Raw genomic sequence first — 27,156 nt, 5'->3', positions numbered from 1 at the left:
TTCCCTTAATTTCACATGTATGTCCTCTGCAACGTGGCTTCTGACTTTACGTTACAACTGAAACTCCTTTGGTTAGGTTTGCATGACTTCCTAAGTGCTACCCCTCAGACCTCCTCATACTGCTAGAGCTCTTTGCACCTCTTGGCACTGTTGGCCTAACTTGTTCTTCTTCAAGAATTATGGCTAGACTTGATGTCCCTCACTCCATTCACTCTCTCTGCTGGATCTTCTCTGCCATTTTGGGTCCGCTGTTGTTTTTTTCTTTTATTCCTTTGTCTCTTGTTTTCCCTCCTAACCCTTTATTAGTGTTTCCCAAGATACTGTCTTGGATCTTTTTTCTCTTCTCATTACAGACTCTCCCTTGCAAAAGTCATCCATTTCAATTGCTTTTCATTTCTACCCTATAAACTGATGACTTCCAAACTGATGACTCTGCCTTGATCCTGACCTGAAATCCAGATTCGTATGTGTACATGTATATAATTTATATATATGTATACATATATGTATATATGTGTATATTTATCGGGCACCACAAACTATGTTCCCGCACATCTAAGTCCTTGCCAGCCCCCAGTCCATGCCCCATCCGTCCCCTACCCTGATTGGCATCCCCGACGTACACCAAACCTCCTGGGCTAGGAGACTGGGACTCTGGTCATTTACTGATCTCCATAGAAAGCTGCCCACCCAGTCCTGAAGATAATTTTCAGTGTAGCACTTCTGGCTTTGGCTGTTTCTCCATGAAAATCGGCTCTGGACCTTCATTCCTCTCATCGGGATGCATAGAGCGGTCTTCTCTCTTTGCTCTCTGTTTACAAATCTGTGTTGCAAATGTCTAGTAGGCATCAAGCTCGAACAGAGCTGGTCATGAGCTCACAGTGCTTATGGACAAAAGACCAACCTCCTCGGTGTGGCAATCAAGGCCCGTCTTATTCTGATCCCACCTAGTTTTTAGCCTATGAAGTCACCAACCCTTTTCATGCCTCTGTGCCTTTGTTTCACGGCACTTTCTGGCAAATCTGGTGAGTCTGGTTAAATTAGTCATTACTTAAGATACAGCTCAAGGGTCACTGTGAAAATTTAATTTACCTTTCCCACCCCAAATATAATAATCACAATTTTGTTAATGCTGCTGGCGTAGCACATATCGCATGTGGGCTTATGCACAGTGGTTCAGATTGTTCACTGAGCAAGGACACCAGGGCACGAGGGCAGGGCTTTAAAATCCAGTCTACTAGCAGAAGGGAGCATCTGTTTTTCTAAGTCACATAAAGGTACAGTGTAGGCTACTGATGACCCAGCAACAAACTGGACTCCAGTTCAGTGCTCTCGAATGCATCCTCTCATAGTCTACCCCTCTCTACACAGTGAACTCTTGGGGGCCAGGCCTCCCTTGTCTCTTTCTCTTCAAGGCCTAGTGCAGTCTCTTGCACAGGCTTGAAAAGATTGTCCCAATTTTAGAAGATTAATAAATAGCAACAAGAATAATAACATCAACATTTTAAATCCCTTATTATGTTGTAGGAACAACTCTAAATGTTTTCGCATGGATAATCTTAGTTATTATAGTCAGCCTATGAAGAAGGTTTTATTATTTCCAGTTTGCAGATCACAAAACTGGGGCTCAAAACACCTCAGGTACTTGCTAAAAGTCACACAGGCAGGATTTGAATCCAGGCCGACCTAATACCAGAGCCGGGGCGGGCCCTGATACGCTATGGTGAACAGAAGAGGTCCATGCATGCACACCACCCAAGGGCACTCACATGCCCAGGATGGTAAAGCCTGGGGCTCAGGACCCTTGGAGAATCTCAAGTGTTTCTGTAGAAAGCAGTCTGATGAAGAGCAAATCCAGAGCTATCCAGAAGACCACTCGTAAGAAGATAGAGGTAACCTTTGCACACAAGAAAAGGGATGAGCTCAGCCCCTGCTGTCTCCTGAGAGTCTAAGAGGAACGCTCCTGCCGACGGGGAGCCCCCCTCAGAATTAGGAGGGCTGGCCTCTGAGGCTGCCTGCAGGTGTCTCTTGCCACCAGCATCTCTCTCTCACCTGTAATAACCTCAGCCAGATTATTGGCTTTCGTTCAAGTCTCAGTCACAGCCAGGCTCTATGTTAGCTCTGCAGCCCCTCTGTCATGATCAGAGGGGCAGGACAGTCGAGACATCCATCACTCCCAGGGCGATGATGGCTGTCCCCACATGTCCCACTGACTCACCCGAGATTTAGTAACATTGAATGGGAGAAAGACAGACACTTCCCGAGAGGAAGGCCTGCTGATGAATGAGCGATCATCTTCAAATGACTGTGGGAGAAGGGCAAGATATCTTTCCAAAGCAGTTTTCACTACGTGTGGTCAAAACCGCAGTTAGTCCTGATGGAAGGCTGCTGAGAGCAACGCTAAAACTGCCTGGTTCATCCAGCTTCCGTCCCACTTACCTACCACCAAACGGGCTTGAAATTAACCCCCAGGATTCCAGGTAAACCTAGAGACTAGGGCATTACAGGGATTGGTGGTTCTTTTTCCTTCAGAATTCTGGTTTAATTTCCACCTTTCCCTCAAATCCTGCTCCAGCCCTGAAGGATTGCTTCCTGCTCAGACCTCCTGGATCACTTGTATCTGTATCACTCATTTAAAAATTTGCAGTTCCATCTGTTCCTTCATTTGTGTAACAAATCCTGGCAGTGTCCTCTGTCCTAGGCACTGTGGTAAGGGCCAGATTAGACAATCCAAAGGAGAGTCCAGTCCAAGGGATAAGGCAGATAGACGGGTAGAAAGGCAACTTCAATAGAGGGTGATTGCTTCTAACACAAAAAGAGGCAACGGTGCCAAAGAGGGCAGAGTTGACGTGTTCAGCACCCCAAGGCAAGACTAAAGCAAGGCTGCACAAAGGAAGGGCACAGGAGTCTTGAAGGAGAAGAGTTTCAGGCAAAAGATCCTTAAATTGCAATGTCTGCATGTGGGAACAACACAGCGGTAATTTTTAAACATCTCCAGAAAATTCCAACATGCATCAGAGTTTGAGAAGCACTGCTCTGGAGATCTGCCCTAAGCTAAACATGACATGCTCCATGTGGGAAATCATACGCCACCCACTTACCCCCCCATTTCACCCAAGACACACACATACACACACACACACACACACACACACACACACACACAGTTCCCTCACCCAGGGCAGCTGGCAGCCGAGGAATGCATGACTGGCACAGAGGGACAAAAGACTGCCCCCTTGCCTCAAGGTGGGACTAATTCTGTGGAATAGATCATGCTTCAGAGGGTCCCATGGAGTCAGGCTGGAGCTAGAATCCAGCTGAGAGCACATCCTCGCTTCAGCCCTTCCCTGCCCTAACCTGCCTCTGGTCACTCTTTCTCCTGAAAGTATTCACTTAGCAAGTCACATGCCCCTGAATCCTCACCTGGGCTCTGCTTTGGGGCACCTGACGCCACGTCTCCCATTCCTTCAAACTGTCCATTACAGACACTCGGTGTGGATTTATTGGTAGTGATAGTGACAAAATTTCCCAGACAGAGGACGTAAGGACTCTAAAATGTTATCCACAAGTGATGTATTGGCCTATTATTGGAAGAGCTTGGAGGACGGTGGTCTGATTCAAGAAAGTTGAGGCAACAAGGTGACTCTGAGACTTGAGAAAAACAAATCTGGAGAACAAATGAGTCATTGTTCCTCAGTCACGCCACATAAACAGCTGCCGAGCTCACCTCTTTTGAGGACTGTTTTTCACAGCCAAAGCCTGCAACTTCTTCACAGCGACGTTACCTTAGTTTGGGGGGCGGGGGGCGGAATACCCAGGATCCTCAGATGATATTCTTCAGTAGTTTCTAACTGATCAGCCTCAGCCGAGATTGCTCCTTCATTCAAGCTTCTCAGAAGTAATCATTTTAATTTTCTGTAAATGCTTTTGTGGCGCTTCTTGGCTGAGTAATCATTGTTTTAAGATGTTTGTGCAAATGACAACTTCTTTTGAGTCACCAACCTAACTTGTCTCCCTTTGAGTTTTTTGCACTGCTTTTTTTAAACAAAATATTTTATCCCCCACATATTGCAAGTAAGAGACTTCCTAATCTGTTGGTTAAACCTCCAAATGCTCCCTTTAAACAGAGGTTTTCTTATACACATGTCTGGAGAATCTCTTTGGGGACTACACAAAAAGAAAGAGAAGTGCCAGAGAGCTGAGTATCAGTCCTCAAACAATTACTCTAGTATTTGGTAATCACTGTCTTTGCTCATGTTGCTAGGACAGCACCTGTATCTCAGCATGGCCAGCCATGTCATCCCTTCAGCATTTATTTATCCCCCAGATGAGTACCCTAGGTGGAGAGTCGCTGCAGAGAAGGGCACTGGGGATTAGACCTGGGACTCTAACTGGCTGGAAAGGGTGGCAACAAATGCCAATTCAAGGCCAATTGGCAAGTAATTGGGTCCAAGAAAGGATACATCAGTAGCATGATTGTAAAAGTTTGAGCTGCATCTAGAGTTCAGAAAGGTAACAGATGCAAAGGACAACCATGTAGGCGGCTGTATGAGTTCAGGTGAAGACTAAGCTGCTGTGACAAACAGGCCCCAGAATACAATGGCTGAAACAAGATAGAAGTTTGTTTTTCTCTAACATAGCCTAGAAAGCATGGTCCTGGGCCGGTGGAGCGCTCTGCTGTCCTTACCGTGGCTTCCAGGATTGTCCCAGCCATTGTCACCTCTCAGAGAGTGGGAACGGAAGAAAGGAAGTTTGGGAAGCACTTTTCTCTTTAAAGAAGGTAATCCAAAAGCCACACACATTTCTTTGGCTCATCTCCTTTTAGTCTAGATTTAGTCTCATGGTCAAACCTAGCTGCAGGGAAGCTTGGTGAATTTACTTTTGAATACAATGGCTATATGTTTAGCTAAACTGGGGAGAGAAGGTGGGGGTCTCTTCCTAAAAGAAAGGGGTCGGCAGTCTCTACCATGGCAATTCATATAAATGTCCAGAGACCCAAAATAAATTCAGCAGAAGACTGGAAGTGAAGACTACATAAGACCATACTGTAAGACTACGCACATTGTAGACACTGAGTGCATAATTAAAGGCTGGATTGATGGGTGAATGAGTAAATGGATGAATGAAATGAAAATGCTCGTGTCAGCATCCAGAGACTCCAGTTAAATAAGGGTGATATTCACAAAGCAGAACTCCACACAAACAGATTCACTAAAGCACAAAAGGCCTGGGATTGTGCACCCTGGCTTGCAAAGGCTCAGTAAATGTTACCAATGGCTGCAGTCCAGTGTCTGAACAAAACATACCCGTGGTTTAGAGAATAAGTAAGAACCCAAAGCATGATGTGACATAAATACTGACGTCCCAATATAGAGGTTCCTAGGAAAGGGAGCATCTCAGATATTGATGTATTATGTATAGCATGCACATGTTTGAGTGTTAATGTGTAGATGTACGTAAGTGTGTGTGTGTGTGTGTGTGTGTGTGTGTGTGTGTGTGTGTGTGTGTGTTTGGGTTTGGGGGTAGTCTGATAGGGAAGCAGTAACCTGGAGGATGGGTTCTTTCCTGGGACTGAAAAAGAACTTAGGATACTGTCTTCCTCATTTTGTTTCCATCTCACAACATGATTCTTGCAAAGCCCCAAGGACAAACTCTGTTCTCTATTTGGCCCAGCACCCATGGTGGCTGCCAGCCTGTGTACCTTGTGTGACATGAAATAGGCTCCTGAAAATTCTGTTCGATCTTTGCCCTGAGGTGGGAGGTCATCCCATGCCTGTGAGACATGTCTGCTTATTTTGCCTGGAAAGGGTTTACTCCTAGACACTAATCTCCTCACAACCTGCTCAACCGCCCTATTCACAAAGAGCCTTTGGTCAGTCCAGTGCCTTGTGATTTCAGATTGAGCATCATAGAATATATGATAAAGAGATAGTCTCATTGCCCCTTGAAGAGCTATGCATGTTTATAGCAAAGAAAGGGTGTTAACATAGTACCAAAGAAAACAAAACAACAAAAAACCCATCGAAACCCTTTATGTGCCTTTGGGATTTTAGGAAGTATTTCATCTGTCTCTTCAAAATAATCTGAAAGAATTTTCCACAACCATGCTCTCTTTATTCAAAATTAAACTAATGGATCTAGAGCTACTCAAGCCACCTATCCACTTATATTTATATTGCTATAATAATAATTGCAGTATTAATTGATGAATCTAGCCTGGAGGCATTCAAGTGTCTGCACACAAAATTAGAATGTAATTGCAACAATAAAGAGATCAAATGAGATAATTAAAACACAAATGATGACAAATGCTAACTCAGGAAGTCTTTTGTATGCACTGAAACTGTGTTACTTACTTATAAAGCATTATCTACAGATTCCTAAGGAGAGGTTCAAGGCAGATTAATTTCAGTGATCTGCTTACACACGGGTATCAAATAAAAGTACTTTCATGAGGACTGAGTGCAGTACAGCTGCAGGTCCAAGCATACACGTCATAGAGCATTGCTTAGATACATCTTTAGAGAAGATGTAACATTGAACTGGCATTGATGCCATTTTCACATTTCTCCTAAAACTACAAACTTGAAAAAATAGCATCTACAGGAAACATGGCAGCAGGAGGATAAGACAGGAAAATGGAAGCACGTCAAGAAAACTCCTTTGAGTTTAGATATGTATTTTGTATTCACAGGATTAAAAAGAAAGTAAAGGAGACAATCTGGGCAAACCTTGAGTTACCCAAACCAGAACAAATTGGCTGCACTTTCAAGGGCCACTGGAGGGCTGTGTGACTTTGTGCCTTGGACCCAATTTTTTGTCTTCTTGTTGACTATTAAGCAAAGAGTTTAAGGGTGGATCATCATGTTCGCAACTTTCTAAAACTTAAGATTTCTATTCGTCATCATTTTAGTCTCGGGACCTCATTGGTTCAGATACCTTATTCAACCGATGCAACCTCTTCATCCTCCAGAGCCAGAATGAAATAAAATTGGGAATTCTCTGATTTCACCAATTTCAGCTCTTTCTGCCCTGCTACCTGTGTGCGTTAGCTGAGCTGCACCAAATCATAAGGGAACATAAACCCGTACATGCTACCAGCAAAGACAAGACTACAGGCTGCCACCACACTGCCACCAGCACCAAGGAAGGATCTGGGAAATAATGTAGTCATTCATGTATTCAACACATACCGTATATCTCTTGAGTGACTTCTATATTAGTGAACCCGAGTCCTTTGTCTCAGGGAGCTTATGTCCCAGGGGACGGAGACAGAGAGGAAGCAAATCAACAAGGCAAAGTATAATGTGATGTCAGATGTGGTAAGTGTTAGGAAAGAAAATAAATCAGAGGAATGGTCTAAAGGGTGACTGGGTAGGAGTACTATTTTGGATGGTGTCTAGGAAAGAGCTCCCAGACGGGGTGCTGAGCCGAGATCTGCAAATCTGTGTGAAGGAGCCCCACTTTACTATTGCATTCCTTCAATAGACTAATGAACTCAAGTCCTATAGGCAGGAGACGCCAACGATAAGGCAGAATCCTTTCTCAGTGGTGCTGGGAAAATCAGAAGAGCTAATTCTTATTAAGCACCTTGTAAGTATTAACTCATTTAATCCTCACAGCAACTTTGAGCCAAGAACGATAACCTCCTTTACCGGTGAGGTGAATAACATGCACCAAATGTTACACCGCTGGTGGGTAGTGAGGCTGTTTCAACCCCAGGCCCCCTGCAGTTTTTTGGGTGTTATTTTTTGGAACAGCTGTATTGAGGTATAATTCACAGACAATAAACTCTACATAAAGTGTATAATTTCACGACGTTTAACATATGTATATACTCATGAAACCGGCACCACAATCAAGATAACGAACCTGTGCTGCGCTCCCAAAACTTCCTCATGCCTCCGTCTCGTCTCCCCCATCTATCCCTCTCCACACTCCCGTCTCCAAGCAACCACCGCCCTGCTTTCCGTCAGTATAGATTAGCTTGCATTTTCCACAATATCATATAAATGGAATCATACAGTGTGGACTCTTTTATGTTTGGCTTCTTTCCCTCAGCATAATTATGTTTGAGATGCATCCGCACTGTTGCGGGTATCGACAGCCCATTCCTTATTAGTGCTGAGTGGTCTTCCCCTGTGTGGCTATTCCACAGTTGGTCTATCCATTCACTTGTCAGTGGACACTGGGGCTATTAATAGCCAGTTTGGGGCTATTACGAATTAAGCTGCCATGAACATCTGTGTACAAATCTTTGTGTTTGGCCCACACTCTTAATCATTACATAATACTTCTGGGGGAAAAAAACCAAAAATGATAAAAATAGGACACATAGAAGCTGCATTGTGTGACAAAATCACGCAGAACTAGAACCAAGACCACACTATATTCCTAAAGCCGTGATCCTTCACTAGCCCAAGGATAATGAGTAGCCATTCAAAGTACAGTTGTAAAGCCTTTAATTCAGATGTCTCTTAGTTTCTTCGTAACCTAAGGACAGATTTTCTTAGATAAACTAGAAAATCCCTGGTGGGATTCTCTCTCCTCCCTGTGCTAACAGTGTGACTGTCGACAAATCACTTTTCTCCAGAACTCTTTCCTCATCAGTCTAAACCTCAGCCAGTCCTCAGGCTGACTCATGAGGAGGAAAGCAGTTGAGCAGCCAAGTAAGTTGTATATTCATGACCCTCCACTCTTCTGTGTTGTTATAACCTCCTGATCTCCAGGATCCTAGCATCTCAGAGCTGCATGCGACCTAAGAAAGCATGTAGAAAATCAAGGCCCAGGGAGTGAGGGGGTGGCCGAGGTGGCCCCGCTAGTCCCTGGCAGAAGGGAGCACAACTCCATGTTTCCTAGTCTACTCCAGACCTTTTCCTCCTACACCCAACTGCTGCTTGTCGATTGTTCAAGTTTTACATCAAGCAAATGTGCTGAATTAAATGAGTACATTGTTTCCATTGTGTTATGAGCTAGGGTGGCAATCATCTGTCCCCAAATGTTTACTATACAATTTGTGATCAAATCCATGCTGCTACGTCCTCAGGACACAGAGTAACACCTCGCTAGCTAGGTAAATGCTGTAAGAACGGAACCACTCTTAGGGGAGAGAGAAGCTATGAGAGAGAGAAATAAATGATTCACTTCCCCCTGCTGTTAGTTTAAGTTATAATTACCCAAATTTTAAAAATAAAACCTGAACAGCATTGTTGTCGGCGCTGCACGACAGCAAAAGCACACCTCGTTGCATGAGCTCAAATCACACATTTAACAACTGATGTTTTAGGTTGAGACTAATTAAGGGATGATTCCTGGTACATGGATTCCTACCACAATTAAATACCTCGCAGTGTAGGATGGCATTAGGACTCCTTAAAGCTGCTTTTCATCTTTAGGTGTTAAAAGATGAATTTCTTATACGTAACACAGTTATAAGAGGTTTGTGCTTCTTCAACTAATGAGACCCTCAATATATTGGCTTAGAATGTCTCTTCTTTAGAACAACGTAAATAAAAGGTAACAGGCTGGAGGAGTTTCTATTTAGGATGCTGAAATATTCAGTGGAGATAAAACTGCTTTATAGATGGCTGACCAGAACTCAGTTTAAAATTCGTAATACGCGTCAAACCTTAAGTGGAAGGAGGCATGAGATCTCACAGAGCTTTGTTGTTTGGGACCTATGTGTTGCCAAGAAGGGACTAAAATGCACATTTCCAGCCTCCCTGGGGCACGTTCTGCCTACATCTCATCCTAGCTTTGCCATGTAAAAAGCAAACAGGTTTTCGATTTTTACGTTCGTGGGCATGTTTAATGAAGCTCTCAGTGTTACACTCACTTATGCCACCTGAGTTTCTTAGCCTCATGAATAGATCAATTCTAGTGTTTTAACACGCTTGGCTCTCAAGATCATTTGGACAGCGATATTTGCTGTCTTTTCATTGCAGGTGTTAAGAGAAAATTGGGACAGACTTGTATGATTCTTTCTACCTTCACCGAGGACAGTGGTGGCTTTAAAATGTCTATATAGATTAGCCTTAGGAATTTCAATGTGGTTGAAAGTGGAGGCTAGGGGCTTGGACTTTAAGAGGTGTTTGCATAGCAAGGATATAGTGTTCACTTTTATGTTATGCTTATTGGGCTCCCTGCAGCACCAATTGCATGTGAGAAATCATTTGCTACTGGCCAGATTTATGGCCAAGGCCACTCACCATGCCAGTTCAGCTACAGAAAATCCTTGGGTCCCAGTACATTTGGATAAATCTTCAGCTGGTGAAAAGCTAAACCAGATCAGCAGTAAATGCCTCTTCTAGAACTACCCCCAGAGTGGTAGCAAATCAATGACAGGTACGCGATACTTAACCCACCTCCTATGTCCTATAGATCACTTGGCCCACTGCATGTGACACTCTTCATGACCATTTGTTATGGCATAAATCATCCCTGTAACATAGGTCAAAGGTCTTTCTTACAAATCAGAACTGTGAACAGAAGCAGATAGAAAAGCATGGCACCGGATGGTTGGCTGAAATAAAAGAAGAGATTGAAGGGGTGGTGCTCAGCACCCTATGCATTGCACCAGGACATTTCCTCAGCACAGAGAGTGCAGGACTGGAAGCCATTCCCTCTATCCCACCACTTCCTGTCTCTGCACTTGAATCTGACCCTCACCTAAAGAGGGTGGAAGCTAAAAATCCTTGAAACACAACATTGGGATCCTGGGAAGCTGCAGAGTTGTGAATTTTGTTGGGACGGGAGAGCCACCAGCAGAAGTGAGTCAGGGATACAACATTTTAAGAACACAGGGCAAATTATAAACCAAGAACAAGTACACAAGCAAAGGTATACATTATACAATCTGATGTTTGTAGAGCTGAAGACATGCACTGGTATAGAAAATTATGCAAAGTAGACAGAAATGTTAGCACATAGAACTTGCAATCAAAATATCACAGGTGGACCTGAATTAGTCAAACTAAATTTTCTAATACAGTCAGAGACTCCTTAGGTATTTCCTTTACAGAGAAGCTCCTCCCCAAGGTATGAGCAACTTTTAGCGGAAAACACCAGATTCATAAACATAAACTCACCCATCCTGTCCACAACTGACATCACCCACAAAGTGATTAAGTGAAAAGCAGCCATGAGGGAATCAGTGCCTACGTTCATGGACATTAGCTCTCTGAAGCCAAATGCCACCTCTTGCTCACCTTCAGGAAGTGAAATATTCTAACACACAAGCAGCAACAACAACAACAACAAAAACACAAAGAAGAAGGAGGAGGAGGAGGAGGAGGAAGAGGGAAGAGGGACCACTAAAATTGTATTTTATGTGTTGTATTTCATCTCAATTTTCCAAAAGGTATTATAGATCTGGCGTAAGATGTTCCATGAAGCATTTTTAGGAGTTCAGGGATGTGAAAGACACATTCTATATCCTCAAAGAATTTAGGAATGCACTGTCTGGTAAAATTAAAAGGTACATGACTTTCCTGTTTTTCCATGACCATGAAGGTGTCCTCACTTTGGTGACAAAAGGTGTATCCAACCAAATTAACTGCTCCACTGGTGGTTGAATTGGCACCTGCCAACCTGTGATGATTTATAGAGGTTGTAAAATAGTTGGGAGTTCATAAGATCTGAATAGCATGTATACAGTTCTTATCTATTTGAGATTATATTTGGGATTGAATTGATGATACTGTAAATCTGTAGACCTTGTATGCAGCTCGCCTTTGAATTTTCTTGCTTTTGCTAGAGCAATAGAAAAATGTCTGATGAAAGATGATTATTCTCCATATTTAGATCCTAGGTCATTTTATGGATTATTAACTTGGCCAAACTGCATGTGGGATGAATTGGAAACAATTGCAATGTTCTCACTACATTGCACTACTTCCTTCCGTTAATTAAGAGACATTACCCTCTGTTCTACAGATGACAAAAGGAATGGTTCTCTTTATATTACCAGAGGGCAGGCACAGAAAAACGGGCAGGAATTACAGTGTGTCTGAGAATGAAGGCAACGATGAGGACAGGAATCCCAGTGTGGTGGTTACAGGGAGAGACGCTGATTTCAACTTTCAGGTGCTTAGGTACACTCCATTCTGAGCGTCTAGTCCAAACTATCCAATTACAGTTTTACTTCTCTATTGGCTACATGACAAAAGCAAGCCACCCAACAATGGAAAACATGTTAAAGAGGATTAGACAGCAATGGAGTTAATTAAGAAAATTACCCCACCATTTACAATTACATATCTGTACTTAATTCTTTAATTAAAAAATAAATTAGAAACAAAATTAGTAAGACACCATCCATATACATTTTTAACAACAAACCTTTCAAAAAATAATTCTCTTACTTGACTTTTATATTAAAAGTGTTGGGGATGGTGTGTGTGTGTGTGTGTGTGTGTGCGCGCACGCGTGCGTGTGTGTGTGTGTGTAGCTCTGTGCCTCAACATATCATATCAGCCCCCCTAAAATAATAGTGTGATCAAATTACTATAAGGGAAATAGCAATTCAGCAAATATTTATTGAACATTCAGTTAGTAAGCCGGATAGGGTAGGAGATTCTGGGAGGGGGAATGAAAGTGTGACCTTTGGGTTGAGATATTATATCTCGGAGTCTGTCAGTCACCCACATACTCTCTCTGGTTCCAGGACCTTCACACAAGTAACTGATGCTGCCTACTTAACTCTTTCCCCTTTTGCCCCTCACTTCCACGTGCTAACCCCCACTTCTCCTTCAGGCCCCCATGTACAGCCACTTCCTACAGGAAGCCCTCCCTAACCATTCCCCCAGACTAAGTCCTATGACTATGCACTGCCACGACTCTCCTTCCCCTATGATAGCTCTTAGCACACTTCGTGATGGTTGCTTGTTGCTGTATATCCCCTTCAAGCAAAACTATAAGCTTCAAGACAGGAGGGACTATGTCCTTCTTGCCTTCTATTTTTCCCTCAGTACATTCTCCAATGCTTGGCATGATGTTAGCTAAATATGTGCCAAGTAAATGAATAATGAACAAATGAAGAATGAATGAATTGAAGAGGACTTGAATAGTTCAGTGTTTCCCAAAATATAGTTGATAAACTCTAGTTTCTAAAGGTTTCCAGAAAAAAAGGAATCCAGTGTTTAGGAAATATTGGAGTAATCAAAGCTAACGAGGTTGATGTGTTGCAGGACTTCTCAGAGCGTCTGAAATGCTGATGTGCATGTGACTTCCAAGGGGAGGGAGGAATCTGGTACAGTATTGCCCAGAACCATTGACCAGAGCGCCTTTTCTTCAGTAGAGCATTTCTTAAGATCAGTGTTCTGAGAAGCATATTGTAGGAGATGTTGCAAAACACAGAAAATAAAGGAAGCGCATTTTCTGATGAGAAGGTAGGTAGGGAGAGCTGAAAAATGTATGGACTCCCAAGAAGTATATAATAGCAGAAAGTTAGGCGTCTGGGAGGAGTGCAGTGAGAGAGAAGACAGGGATACAGTGCAACATCAGGAAGAACCTTGAATCCCCACGCTACACAACTTGAACTTTATGAGGTAGGGAAGCAATGTCAGTCTTTTAGGAGTGTCGTATACTAGCCTGATGGTAGAAAAATCATTCTGGTGGCGGTGTGAAAAACAAAGCTCAGAAAGGAGCAATTTGCAAATGGAGACCAGTCGGTTATTATGATAGTTCTAGTGAGCGAGGCTAAGGATGTGAATAAGAGAAATGGCTATAGAAGGGAAGGCTCCAGAAAAGTAAATTAAAAGACCAGACATGGGATCGTTCAGTGAGGAGTAAGAACAGGAGAGGACTTAGGAGAGAACACAACGTCCAGAAGTAGACAAATGGGGAAACGAAAACGAGATAAGTACAGTTGTTTATTGATTTGTTTGTTTCAAGGTAGCTTAGAGTAAGTGGTGTCCTGGAAGGCAAGAGAATTGCAGTGTGGTAGCCAACAGATAGAGGGCTCAGAGGTCTAGAAAGACTTTGCATACAGTGCAGAAAGGCTGGTGGATTTTTAACGGCAGTCCCGTCGATCATTACTATAATTGTATAAAAGTTCCAACTTTTAAATAAAGGAACAATTTCCCATAAATTACCAAATGGCTAGATAAGCTCTGAGTGACTATGGTGCTTTCTGATGTGCTATTTATAACTGATAGAACATTCTGCATGACCCAACACTTCACTGTGGTTTCCCAAGTATCACCTGAAGAAATAGAACCATTCTGGTTTTTTGTTGTTATTGTTTTTTTGTGATGACCATATGGTGGCCTTATGATTTTCATATCTGTTAATGCTTACTGCATTAGGTTCTGCAGAAGAGGGATAAAAAAAGACATGGAAAAACATTTTTTTTCCTCATTTTTGTATGAGTGATGAATTGAATTAATGACGGGGGAAACATCAAAATCAAAAGAAGTGAGACTTAAAAATAATTATAATAATTAGAAAAATCCTTAAAAGCATAAACGTGGGAGCCAGACACTGCTGGGTTTGTATCCTGACTCTAGCGGCTACTAGTTATATGATACTGGGGCAAAGAAACATACACATTGCCACGTACTGCGGTGAGCACTGCCTTTATATTAATTCATTGAATCCTCACAATGATCCTAAGGAAAGGATGAAGCTCAAAAATGTTGAAGCAATTTACATATATAGTAAGTGACAGAGTCAGATTCAAACCCAGGGTTATTTGCTGACAGAGCAAGTTATTTTACGCCAGTCTGAAAACAACATGAGAACAGAAATCACATCTGCTCTGCTCTGCTCATGTTTGCATGTCCAGAGCCCAGCACATAGTAAGCTGTTAATAACTATTTGTTGAGTAGCCAAATGGATATATGAATGAATAAGTGAGCAAACAATTATGCTGTTTCCAATATACTTTAGCTTTTTGAACCTTAATTTTCTCCTCTGTTGGCTCATCATAGGTATTCAAAGGCTGAGCTGAATGGCCCAACAGACCTCGAGGTAGACAGTACGCATCCTTAGTCAGAATGGATTTTCTGCTCCAGAATACTTGGCCATTAATACGTAATGATGACCGAGACAATTGAGAGCATGGAGGGTGAAGTAATGGCTGATGGTGGGAGAGCTGTACGAAGCAGCTAAGATTCATTAGATGGTTTGAAACAATACCTCATGACTATGACGTTAGCATGAAGGCTGAGAAACGGCAGCCCTGTAGACCATGAGTTGAAGGGAAAGTGTCTAGATGGAAGAAAGTGTGATTAATGAAAGGGGTGTATTCCAGCCAGATCTAAGGCCTTAGGAGCAAAACCCATCATAATGATTATGGAATAGCTTTGTTGTTGGTGGTGGTGGTGTTGGCATTGGTGGCATTGGTGGTGATGATGATGATGGCAAACGCTATCTAAGATGTCTACTCTGTGTCAGTTATGATGCTAAGTTCTTAACCTGAACCACTTCATTTATCTTGACAATAATTCTGTTACCTAGGCATTATTTTTGTCACCTTTTTAGACATGCAGACTTCTTGAAGGTCACACAGGACTTTCTTAAAGGTCAATCTAACTCTGGTCCTCCTTGATACCAGGGCCTAAGCTTTGAACCCTATGTTATTGTTCTCTACGAGAGTGTAACGAAGACATGTTTCTCTTACAGTTAGGTTTCGTTGTGTGTTCATCATCTGCATTTCATTGACATGGTTCAAGAATTCTGGAAGGGCTCATCTGGGTGATTCTGGTTCCAGCTGTCTGTCATGAGGTCACAGCCAGTTGGGTTGGAGGATCTGGGAACTCTCTCTATGGTCTCTCCACGTGGGCTTGTTTGGGCTTGTTAAGCAGGGCAGCCTTAAAGATCAGCTGCTTACCTGCCAGCTGAAGGCTTCAAGAGCAAGTATTCCAACTAATAAGGCAGCACCTGCATTGCCTTTTATGACTCAGCCTCTGTAGTCCCACGGAATTGCCACAAGCATGTTCCAAGCTCATCCAGATCGAGAGGGAGAGAAATTAGATCCTACCACTTACCAGCGGAGGGGCGAGGTTCTAGAAGAGTAGGTGGGATGGAAGATAGAGTTGTGTCCATCTTTGGAAAACATAGTCTGAAACATGGCGGTATGGGGACAGGAAAGACATACACATGTGGTACTTACCGTTTGTTGGGGGTCTCATTGAACTTCCAGCAAAAGAACTTTATAAAAAGAGCATTGTAATTTCTTTCCATTTTAGACATGAGAAAACCTTCCTGGCCAAGGTCATTCTGTACCTGCTCAACACCAGGGCTTTACAAACGTCACCTCAGACTCGCCCTGCCTCCGTGTGTTATTATCAGCATTTCGCACAGAAAGAAACAGAGGGAAAATAAACTGCCCCCAGCGAGAAGGTGGCAGAACTAGAATTCATTCCCAGATCTCTCTCCACTGCATTCTCCACCTTTAAGACCTCACTCATTAGCCCTGTATAAGGGCCACTGTGTATCTCCTCTCTCCTCTTGAGTCTTTCTTGGATCTTAGTCCTGTTTGGATACAGATCATCACATAAATTCCCCATGGTGCTTTAAAGAGAATTAAAGGAAGCAACTCAACTGCCTACCCCTCCAGGAAACTGCCTTTTTCTATTGTTCTCCCAGAGTAAAGCTGTCACATAGACATTATGCTGAGCTAACCAAAATACAATTTGAAAAATGGCCTTTGAGATTGGCAGCGGCACTGACTTGGCAGGGAGTGAGGTCTGGACTGCTCTGTTATGGATTATGCTGGAGGCCTCAGACCTTTTTCCTCTCCGGCTCTGCCTGCCTTCTGGGAAGCTCTGTATGAAGCAGCCCCCTTTGCTCTGAACAAGAATCCTTTGACCTCGTACCTTTTTTGTTCTGGGTATTGCAGGCCTTCCAAGAGAAAGCAGTAACTGGCTGGTCTAAGGTTAGCCACCTGGTGAGCTTAATATGGCTTTGGCAAGAAGAGCTTGATACAAAGAGCCTCAGTTAGTTGGCCAAGAATAGCAGGGGATGAAATAAACTGATTTAAAAATAATAAATGGAAAGGAAGAGAAAAAAGAGTAGAGGGAGGGAGGAAGAAGGAAAATAAAGAAGAAGGGAAGGATGGAAAAAAGAAGAAAGGAAGGAAGACAGAGGTTATGAAAGTCCAAAACTTTGCCATCTTAATATGCACCAACAGCAAGTCGAATAGAAAAAAAGTGTCATGAGACAGCAGAAGAGGGGTTCACACAGGCACCAGCATCTCTTGAGATCCTCAATGCCATCTCTAATACGTCATTATTATCACGTAATGTCTAATACTATTTAATATTGAGAATAAACATTTTTCATTAATTGACACAGACATGAGCCAATCACTCTGCCAAGCATTTTGTAGACATGATCTTGTGTAACGCCCACAATATCCTCCTCCCCGTTTTACAGATGAGGAAACTGAGTCTCACAGAGGGTGAGTACCTGGCCTGACAGAGATAGCCCTGCTCTGTGCAGTGTATTGTAAATCTAGCAAAGGGTGGCCATAGAACTCTTCAGGACTGAGTCGAAGCGAGTAAGCTTTCCCAGGACACTGCTGTTCTTCCAGCCCCTTTGTCTGGCCTCCTAACGCAACCCCGCCTGCAATCTGGGGCTGTCCCAGGCTCCCGTGTTTCCAGAAATCGCATCAGTAGTAGTTTTTTCTGTTGACACTAAGGCTATGATGGGGTTTGTGTGGGTGGAACTACTTATTTATTATATGAAGCATTAAAGTCTTAATTTCATTTAAACAAATATTTATTAATCCCTTAGTACACGTGTTATCATTAGTTTAGTGGTGTTGTGGAAACAAAATAGGGAAAACAATTAATAAACCTGAGCAGCTGACAACCTGTGGGAAAACAACTTGTACATAATACGAGAACCCGTGGAACATAATCCCCGGGCACACATGAGCAAGCCATTCTCTGGTCCCTCCACTTAAAAAAAAAAAAAAAAAAAAAAAAAAAAGAGAGACTTCATTTCTTAGAGCAGGTTTAGGTTCACAGCAAAACTGAGCAGAAAGTACAAAGAGTTCCCATATACCCCTGCCCGTCACCCCACGCAAGCCTTCCCCACTATCAGCTCCTGCCACCAGTGTTGTGTTGGTTACAATTATGAATCTACATTGACACGTTGCTATAATGACTATATTGACATGTCATTATCACCCAAAGTCCATAGTTGGCATAAAGGTTCGCTCTTGGTGGACATTCTATAGATTTGGATGCATAATGACACGTACCCATCATTAATAACAATATCATACAGCGTAGTTTCCTGCCCTAAAAATCCTCTGTGATCTACCCATTCACCTCTCCTTCCCTCCAACCCCTGGAACCACTGATCTTTTTACTGTCGCCATGGCTTTTCCTTTTCCAGAATGTCATATAGCTGGAATCATACGGTATGGAACCTTTTCAGATTGCCTTCTTTCACTTAGTATTAAGCACGTAAGATTCCTCCACGTCTTTTCATAGCTTCATAGCTCATTTCTTTTAGCACTGCATAATACTCCATTGCATGGGTGTACCACAATTGATTTATCTATGTGCAGATTTCTGTGTGGGCATAAGTCTTCAATCCATTCGGGAAAATATCGAGGAATGTAATTGCAGGATTGTATGGCAACAGTATGCTTAGTTTTGTAAGACCCCCAAACTGTCTTCCAAAGTGGCTGTCCCATTTTGCATTCCCACCAACAATGAATGAGAGCTCCTCTAGCTCCACAGCCTCACCAGTATTTGGTGTTCATCCCTTCATTTTCTAAATCACCCCTAGACTGAATTATTTGGAAACAACTAGAGAGCCAAAAGTAAAAGCCAAAAATGACTCTGAGCTGCAAAACTAAATGTCACATCCTGTGATGTTCACGTGACTGTTTTCTCATGCCCTTACGCAGAGTCACCATACTCTTATTCGGCACAAAATACTATTAAATTAGGTTTTCTGTTTTCCCGGACCACGAAGAATTGGAACTGTTAGAGATGGAGACACTAAAAATATAAAACAGAAGACACCTCTATGTGTCTTTTAACAAATAAGTTAACAGACAAGTATGAAGTCCCACACTCTTTGGCGGCATAACTGCATATCGGCTTGTCATAACAGGTGTTATCAGAATGACTTTTAAGCACTTGTTGAAAGAACAAAGCGAAACTAGAGATGCCACAGCTATTAAACACTGAGGAGCCCCTAACGTATAGATTTGTTGTTGGAATTAAGTGGAATGTATATAGAATGCTTAGCCCCGTGTCTGGTACCTAGTAGCACTAATCAATATCGGCTGCTGTGTAATGATGCTAACGGTGATGTGGTACCAGGCGGTTAGACACTCGGAAGGGTGGGGGGAGTGAAAGGAAAATGTATCGGAATTCCTCAGGCGTTTATTGAGGTCCTGCGTCCCAACGTGATTTCAGAGGTAAATGGCATGAGGTTCCTGTTTTTTGAGTCCGTTCTTGTCTTGTTTATCATGTAATTATAATAGAATGTGATAAATGTTGTAACATCAGTTTATAAAAGGGGTGTGATAACACAGATGAAGGGACTGTTAATTTTGACTGAAAGACCAGGAAAAGCTACAGTAATGATTTGAGTGTGGCGCAAAGGATTTTTCTGTTTGGTGAGGAGTAGGCATTTTAATGAAGGACGTTCCAGAAAGAGGAAACAGACTTTACAGAAGGGCGTGAAGTCGTGGAAGAAATCTTGGCACAGTCAAGTATGTAGGCCAAAGAATGTATAGCAGGAGATGGGCCAGAAAGTTCCCCAGAGGCCAGTTGATGATAGCCTAGTGGATCACGACAAAGGATTTCATTTGAAAGGTACCACGTTGCTATTAAAGGCTTCAAGCTGAGAAGCTACATGATTAAATGTCTACTTTCAGCATGCTCACACTGAAACAGAATAGAAAATGAACTTGAATGGGTAGACAGTGGAGGCAGGGAGACCAGGCAGCGGTTCTTGGGAGCGTCTGGGTTATAGCCGAGGCCCTGGGACTTGAGAAAAGGGGAGAGGTAAACTTAATACGACTTGGTGGGCTCTGAGATGGGCTGCGAGGAGAGGGCATAGAGAGAGGGTAGATAGAAATTACAGTCAAGCATCACTTCGGCGGTGGGGGTAACGCAAGGAAGGGATTTGTTACACACCTGAGATTTCTTTTTAATCTTCACGATCCTCTGCTGATATGAAAAGAATGGAATCTTTAATACTATTTCCATCCCAAGCTTATTTGATTTTTTTTTTTTGCTCCACTCGAGAAAATACTGCTTACATTATGCCATAAGGCTAGAACCAAATAAAAAAAAAATCAGTTTTTTTTTAAAGTTCCAAGTAGGGATAGACAAATGTACATGTGCTCAAGGAAAAATTTCCAAACCCGAGTGATCAAATAATCACTGACCACACGTGGCTATTGCGCCCTTGAAATGGAGCTGAGGTGTGACGTAGTGTAAAAGACATATAATGCATACCAGGTTGCTGAGATTTAGAATAAAGAAAAGAACATAAAATACCGTGTGAATAATTTTTATATTGATTACATGCTGAAATAATATTTTGAATAGACTGGATGAAATAAAATATATTAACTACCCAAGTTAATTTCACCAGGGTGCTTTTTTCTTTTTTAGTGTGACTAGTAGAGAATTTAAAATTACGTGTGTGACTGACATTATATTTTTATTGGACAGGGCTGGTCCAGGAAATTTGAGTTTTGCACTGTCAATATTTGATGACTATATACAGACCAAGGGCATATTTTGTATTATTGGTTCTCTTCCCATAACTGGGAAGGGTCTCAGCAACCTGATGCTTTGTAATATCTATACGGTGTTCCCCTATTCCCATAAAGAAAGAAGTAGTTACTATAGGAACTGCCACACCACATTGTATTTACTAAAACTGGAGGGAGAGATATAAACAGACATCAATCTGTCATTCAGGTTTACACATTTATAATTTTTTCATGTGTATCAGGGTTTACCTTTGCAAAATAGAGCACTGAATTCTAATTTCTGCCTGTGTCATTAGCTCCCTTGGGTCTGTCTAAAGAGAATAGTAACTATCTGGTATTCTTTCAGGGGGATAAGTGGATAGGTAGTTGCAAAGTATTTTGAAAGTTATTCTTAGGACACCATATCACTCTAATGTCCCATAGTTAAATATAGTAATGACACCTAATATTACTTCCAGTGCTGGAGACAGGCGGGAAAGACCAGATAGTTTCCTTTGGTGGATACGCATGGGGGATACAGAAGGATGAGCAGAGGTCAGCCTAGGACAAAACAAAGAAGGTTGATCAGTGTTCGCATTTGTTCCCACAGACTTGAACTCTCTTTTTCTTTTGTCTTTTTTATTGAATGTATTGGGGTGACGTTAATTAATGAAATAGTATGGTTTTCAAGTGTGCAATTCTACAACACATCATGTGTGTATTGCATGATCTGTTCATCGAATCCAATCTCCATTCGTTCCCATACATTTGACCCCCGTTACCCTCTTCTGCCTCCCCACACCTCACTTCCCCTCTGGCCACCACTAACCTGTTGTCTGTGTCTATGAGTTTTTGTTTGTCTTATGCATTTGTTGCTTTTAGTTTTATATCCCACATATGAGTGAAATCATATGGTTCTTGACTTTTTCCATTGACTTATTTCGCTCAGCGTGATATTCTCAAGATCCATCCATGCTGTTGCAAGTGCCTGTATTTCATTTTTTTTTTCTTGTCGAGTAGTAGTCCATGCTAACAGTCTTTTTCGAGGACTTCCCATATTTAGCTGCAAGGCTCCACTGGCTGGGAGAGGATTGGGAGCCCAGGGCCCCTCTTCATCCCAGCTCTGACATGAAAATAGTGAACAGGTTGCAGTTTTTCATTTTGCCCGTCGTGTTTCATGATGCTTTAAGTGTTATGCTCATTTACGCCATCGAAGTTTCTCCAAGAGAAATTTAGTGAGTAACTGATGTCACTCATGGGTGAATCCTGCGTTAACATACGTGCCCCTCAATATGTATCACCTGGATAGAGATGACAGATGCTAACAAGAGGAAATTGGGACAGACTGAAGTGATTCTTATTACCTTCACGCAAGACACTGCTGGCTTCCAAATATCCATGTGGATTGGCCTTCAGGGTTTCAATGTTGTTGAAAGTAGAGACTCCGGGCTTGGCCTTGAAGACGTGTTTGCATAGCAAGCTGGCAGTTTTCAGTCAGATGTTATGCTTGTTTGAGGTGTCTGGAGAGGGTTTATGAGGATCAAGGTCAGGGCCAGAGGGTTGGCTAAAGACCCCCTCAGCCCAAGCTACCCCTTTGGCATTTCACAGACCTTAGATATGTGGCAAAAGTAACCAACAGTCTAGGTGTTAGATTTCATTTACACACGTGTTGTATACATCTGTGTGAGGCTTTCAACTGATGATGGCCCTATCATTTGAAAATTCATTCAGTGCTTTTTCTAATCTACACACACCCCCCTAGAAGAAAATCAAGGAAACTGCTACAGTTCCATCTTGAGATGTTACATCTTGAGAAATCCCTGCTATGTCAGCCTTGGCATTGAGGAAGTCCTGACCCAAGAAGAATAAAACCAGAGGGAAATAAAAATGCACTGCAAAAAGGCAGCATGCCCCCCAGCCCCAAGTGTCAAGAAAGGTTCATTTTTGTTGTTTGGTGTTTTGAGTGTCTCCCTTTCTGCCTCTCCCTCCACTCTGAGGGGAGAGGGAGGTGGGGGAGGGATAGAGGAGAGGCCTGTGACTTTCTGATCAGAACTCAAATAGCACAGTTTGAATTATATAATGGAGCTGCTGTAAGTCAGGTGACGGGCTCACTGAGTAATTCCCTGCAGAAGGAGACAACCTGCATGTTAAAAAGCTCAACAAATACTCAAAAAAAAAAAAGAAAAAAGAAAAAAGAAAAAGGCAGCCCAGGCCTTGAGTTAGGGACAGCCAAGGTGCAGGTTCCTCTGAACTCTCTCCCTGCCGAAAGTGTTGGGTGGGCTGCACCGAGTCTGAGAACTCCCAGAGGCTGCGGAGGTCCAAGTGCTGGTTGGGGGTCTGGTTTGGATAACTGGCTTACTTTCTCTTTCATTTTGAAATGTTCCCTGCTTCTGAAACGGGTTGCCTGCAATGTCAAGTAAAACGCATGACTCCTTGGAGACCCCAGCCAGGCTTTTAAGAACTAGGGCTTTGTGAAGGTAAGAGGTGATCCGTGTCTGCGGGCTGGGGGCTGCTGCCTCGGAGTGGTCGGGGTCCCTGCCGGGAACGGGAACGCTAGCAGGAGTCTGCCAACTTGCTCTGGGATCTGAATGAGCCTGAACCATCTGTGGAGGGGGTTTCAGCTTAGGGAAGGGAGAAAATGGACCCTTCCTGCCTAGATGGGTGGCCACCCAATCCATGGTGAGTTGCCTCTGTCCCCAACTCCTGCTGGCTCCCTTCCCTTCCCCGTTCCATCCTGTGTAGGAGTTAGCAGTGGTCAGGGAATTGGCACAGGCAAGCCGGGACTGGGAAGGGAGGCGCAGGGGCTGCCTGGCACTGAGAGGCTGTATGGGCGTGTGTAGCATGTGTATTTCAGAGACCGACACTTGAGGAGACTATTGCTCAGTGTAAGAAAGCACAGCTATTGGAGAGCCAGAAAACAGGCAGGGAGAAGTCTCCATGTGTGAGCAAAGAGCTTTGGGAAATCTGTAAGGTAGGCATCTGAGTCTTACATACTTCTGTTGCTTTTTTCTGTGTTTGTTAGTTGGATTCTGTATGAGGTTTATATTTTGTTCGGTTTAGGGAATTTTCCTTTTTTGGAGCTGCCAACATCCATTGATTTCCTTTGTCAAACCTCGGATGGGTTCCTAAGATGTGTTGGAACTCACTGTGTCTATGTAGATGCCTGCAAGTCAGAGGAGATGCATAGGGATCTGATGATGTTTTTCAGATGAGGGAGATTCACTTGCAAATCTCACTGCAATGGGGACTTGCTGGGAGTCCTGGACGCCTGCTGAGGCAGGCAGCTTAGGAACCTCAGGAAGTTTCTGACTTAAAGAGACCGGAAAGGAAAAATCAAATAAGCGATTGATATTTGGTGGTGGGGATGTGTGTGTGGGGAGGGGGAGCACAGGGAGATACTATAGATGACTGAAAAAAATAAACAAAGATAACTGGGAAAATGAAAGGATAAGTAAAGAAACAGGTTTGGTGGGACCCCATCTCGGGCTGTGGCATTTTGAGAGAAAATGCAGCATTGAGATAATAACCAATATGGGAACTAATAACAGCTCCCTTGGCATGAATAAGAAATACTACAGTGGATCTTTTTTTCACTGACTCCTAGACAACCTGAGAAATAGGCAAGGCTTCAGTTTAAAAGAGTTCATTTCTAGTTGCTATTCTTTCTGACCACATGAGGTGCTCTTAACAGAATATGGTGATGTTAGAATCAAAGAGAGAAAGGGTTTAGAATGATGCCTATAAAGAGATACTCCAGTTTTTGCTGCCCCCCCACTCCTTCCCCACCTTGCTCCCGGTTTGAGGCAAAGTATACGGGTTGAATGCATCTGATATAAACAATTCTTTCGAGTGGTGCAATTATTGTTGCGAGAGGGTATTTGGATATCAGAATTAAAATGATCTTGAATCAGTAGTTCTTAAATCTTTGGGATTATGGACCACATTTGGGAATCAACAGGACTTTGTTGATTATCAATTTCTAGAGTCCTCTCTCTGCTGAGGCCCTATCTTCCCCGTCTCTTCTGCTGCTCAACAAACAAAACTAAACAATGACCACAAAGCCAAAAGGCATAGTATAATGACCTTTCTAATTAAAGCCCACATTTGAAATATAGATAGCGTGATATTATAAATATCCATAATATAAGAGAACAGTTTATGGAGCCCCTTTTGCAGGCCATAGCCATCCCTCAAGAAAGCTTAAATAATTAGTATCAGCACAGTGAGTTCCTGTCCAGATTTCCATCAGTTGAAACTTGCTGGAAACCTGCATTTCAGTACTTCAGTAATATATGAAGTCTGAGATTCATAAGAACGACCTCCATACACTGCAAGGTCCGTTGGTGCCTTCCAAATCATAGCCGATGTATAATAAATAGTTTTGAGTGCATTGCCTTGTAGTCTAATTCTCTGAGATTTGGTAATCTGCCTAAATCGTGGTGCAACATTTTCTACCCCAAGAACAGGAACTGTGGTCTCACAAAGGATTACTGTGTTACTTTCAGTCTGAAGGGCAATCTGGGAAATGCAGTTGTTTGGATGTCCATTTCTGGGACAGTTCAATAGTTCATGGGACAACTGGTCAGAAAATGTGAAAAAGGACAGCTGTTGGAAATCCAGTCCTCCTAGAAATATAGGTACTTTGGCTAAAAGTGTTCAGAATGACGGGTTTGCATTCCAATTCTGCCACCTATTCAGGGAGTGACATTGGACAAGTTTCCTGACCTTTCTAAGACTCAGATTCTTCATCTGTAAAATTGGATAATAACGGTACTTACCCATAGATTGTATGGGAAGTAAATAAAATGACAGATGACGAGAACAGCACATAATACAGTGTCTGGCATAATTAGCACCTAATAAACATACCTGCTATTATGATACCTAGTGACCACAAAATACTTGAAAAACCCAATCATGTTTTTCCTTTTAATGTATCAGAGGGTAAAGAATATGTTGTACAACTTGGTCAACATTTGTTATCCTCAAATTGTTCTGGAATTAAGTTATTAACATGGCTATTCCCCTTTATGAGGAGGCATTATTGTCCCTATATCTTGGACAGAAGAGTCAATTGAACAGGTTTAAGCCACACAAGACATCAGTGACAGCAGCAGGTGGGGGATATTTGTCTGCAGACTCCCTGCACCATATCCCCCGGATCATACTGCTCCTGATGACCCCACTAGGGGACCACACTAGGGTTGGGCCAACAGAGGCAGAGGAGCCCTTGTCTCTGGAGAGCCTCAAATACCTTCCCATGGATGTAGTTTGATTTGGCAGGCTTAGTTTTTCCCCACTTCAGCCCTGCTATGAGTTGTGGCTCTGAATCTGCTGGTCTCAGACGACAGGTGTGAGGGTGATCATGACTACCCAGTTCCGAGCCTCCATTGAGACAACACAGAATCTGCTAGACTTATCCAGTGTCCAGCCCCCTAATATGGAGATTTCATGCCTTCCATAGAGCAAACTCCTGACCATATGCAGTAAGTCCTCACTTGACATCATTGACTGGTTCTGCGACTTTAAGCAAAGAAACATATAACGTAGCCAATTTTACCATCAGCTAGTTGTTATAAACAAGAGCTATGTTCCTACGGCATCTTAACATTATAATGAAACGATGTTGAACTAAACCATGTTATTTGAGGACTTGCTGTACTATAAAGTCAAAGACAATTGTATAATTAGTCTAAAGGGCAAAGATGTCAGAAGAACTTTTCTTTTGCATTCCATGGGTATTCAGCCTCCTGTAAAATGCAAAATCCACAGTTACAATGAAGGAGCTAAGAGAAGGGATTTTATAAAAGGCCTTCCAGGTAGAGTCTGGGCTCCTCAAGAAAACTAACTGATTAAAAGTCCTCCCTGGGATTGGTCATCAAATGGCAGAGTGGATAATAGTGTCTTCTTCTAAGAAAGCTACCACAAAGTCAACACCAAAGTTTAAAATTAAGAGAAACAGAAAACAAAAAAAAAAAAAGGCCAGTAGGACTACAGAAAAATAAGACACATGATTCAAAAATAAAGAAGCTAATTTTGAAATGTGAAAACACCTCAAACTTGGAAATATGTATTATAATGCTAAGGAAAAAGAAAAAGGAGTGGAATGTGGGAGAAATAGCAGAAAGAGTGGGATTGAAAGACTTGGTTATAAATTCAGTTCTATTCCCTGGGTAAATGAGTTGAGTCTACTTGCTCATTTATAAAATGATAAAAATAATTTCAACTCTACTCCCAGAGTTACTGAGAGAAACAGATAAGATATTGTGTCAAAACTGATGACATGACAAGACCCTTAGAGTGTTCTCCTCAACAATGTTAGGAACTTGAACTCCATCTGGGCCTATCAAACAGGGATTAATAACTACACAGGGTAAAAGAAAATTGACAAAAAGTAAAAAAGAAGAAGAAAGAAAGACAAAAAAGCGTGTGTGTTGCTAAGCAATGGGATTTTCTTCTTAACGATACCGAATGAAATC

General features: G+C 42.5%; 1 protein-coding gene across 6 annotated transcripts in view; it reads left to right on the top strand.

Annotated features, from left to right (window-relative positions):
• Positions 1-27,156, top strand: part of PHACTR1 (phosphatase and actin regulator 1) — a 502,857-nt gene that overhangs the window by 193,106 nt on the left and 282,595 nt on the right. The window contains exon 1 of one of the 6 annotated variants that reach the window (XM_033114680.1): positions 22,924-23,154. The exons of 3 other annotated variants lie outside the window; for them this stretch is intronic. The gene's annotated coding sequence lies outside the window, so the exon portion shown is untranslated. Of the gene's footprint in view, positions 1-22,923; positions 23,649-27,156 lie in introns of those variants that run through there. 2 more of the 6 variants (XM_033114678.1, XM_033114679.1) reach the window with 2 other exon arrangements.

This window comes from Rhinolophus ferrumequinum, chromosome 9 (assembly GCF_004115265.2).
Source record: "Rhinolophus ferrumequinum isolate MPI-CBG mRhiFer1 chromosome 9, mRhiFer1_v1.p, whole genome shotgun sequence".
Classification (NCBI taxonomy): Eukaryota; Metazoa; Chordata; class Mammalia; order Chiroptera; family Rhinolophidae; genus Rhinolophus; species Rhinolophus ferrumequinum.
The sequence above is the reverse complement of the archived record's forward strand: the minus strand, read 5'-3'. Positions and strand labels throughout refer to the sequence as shown.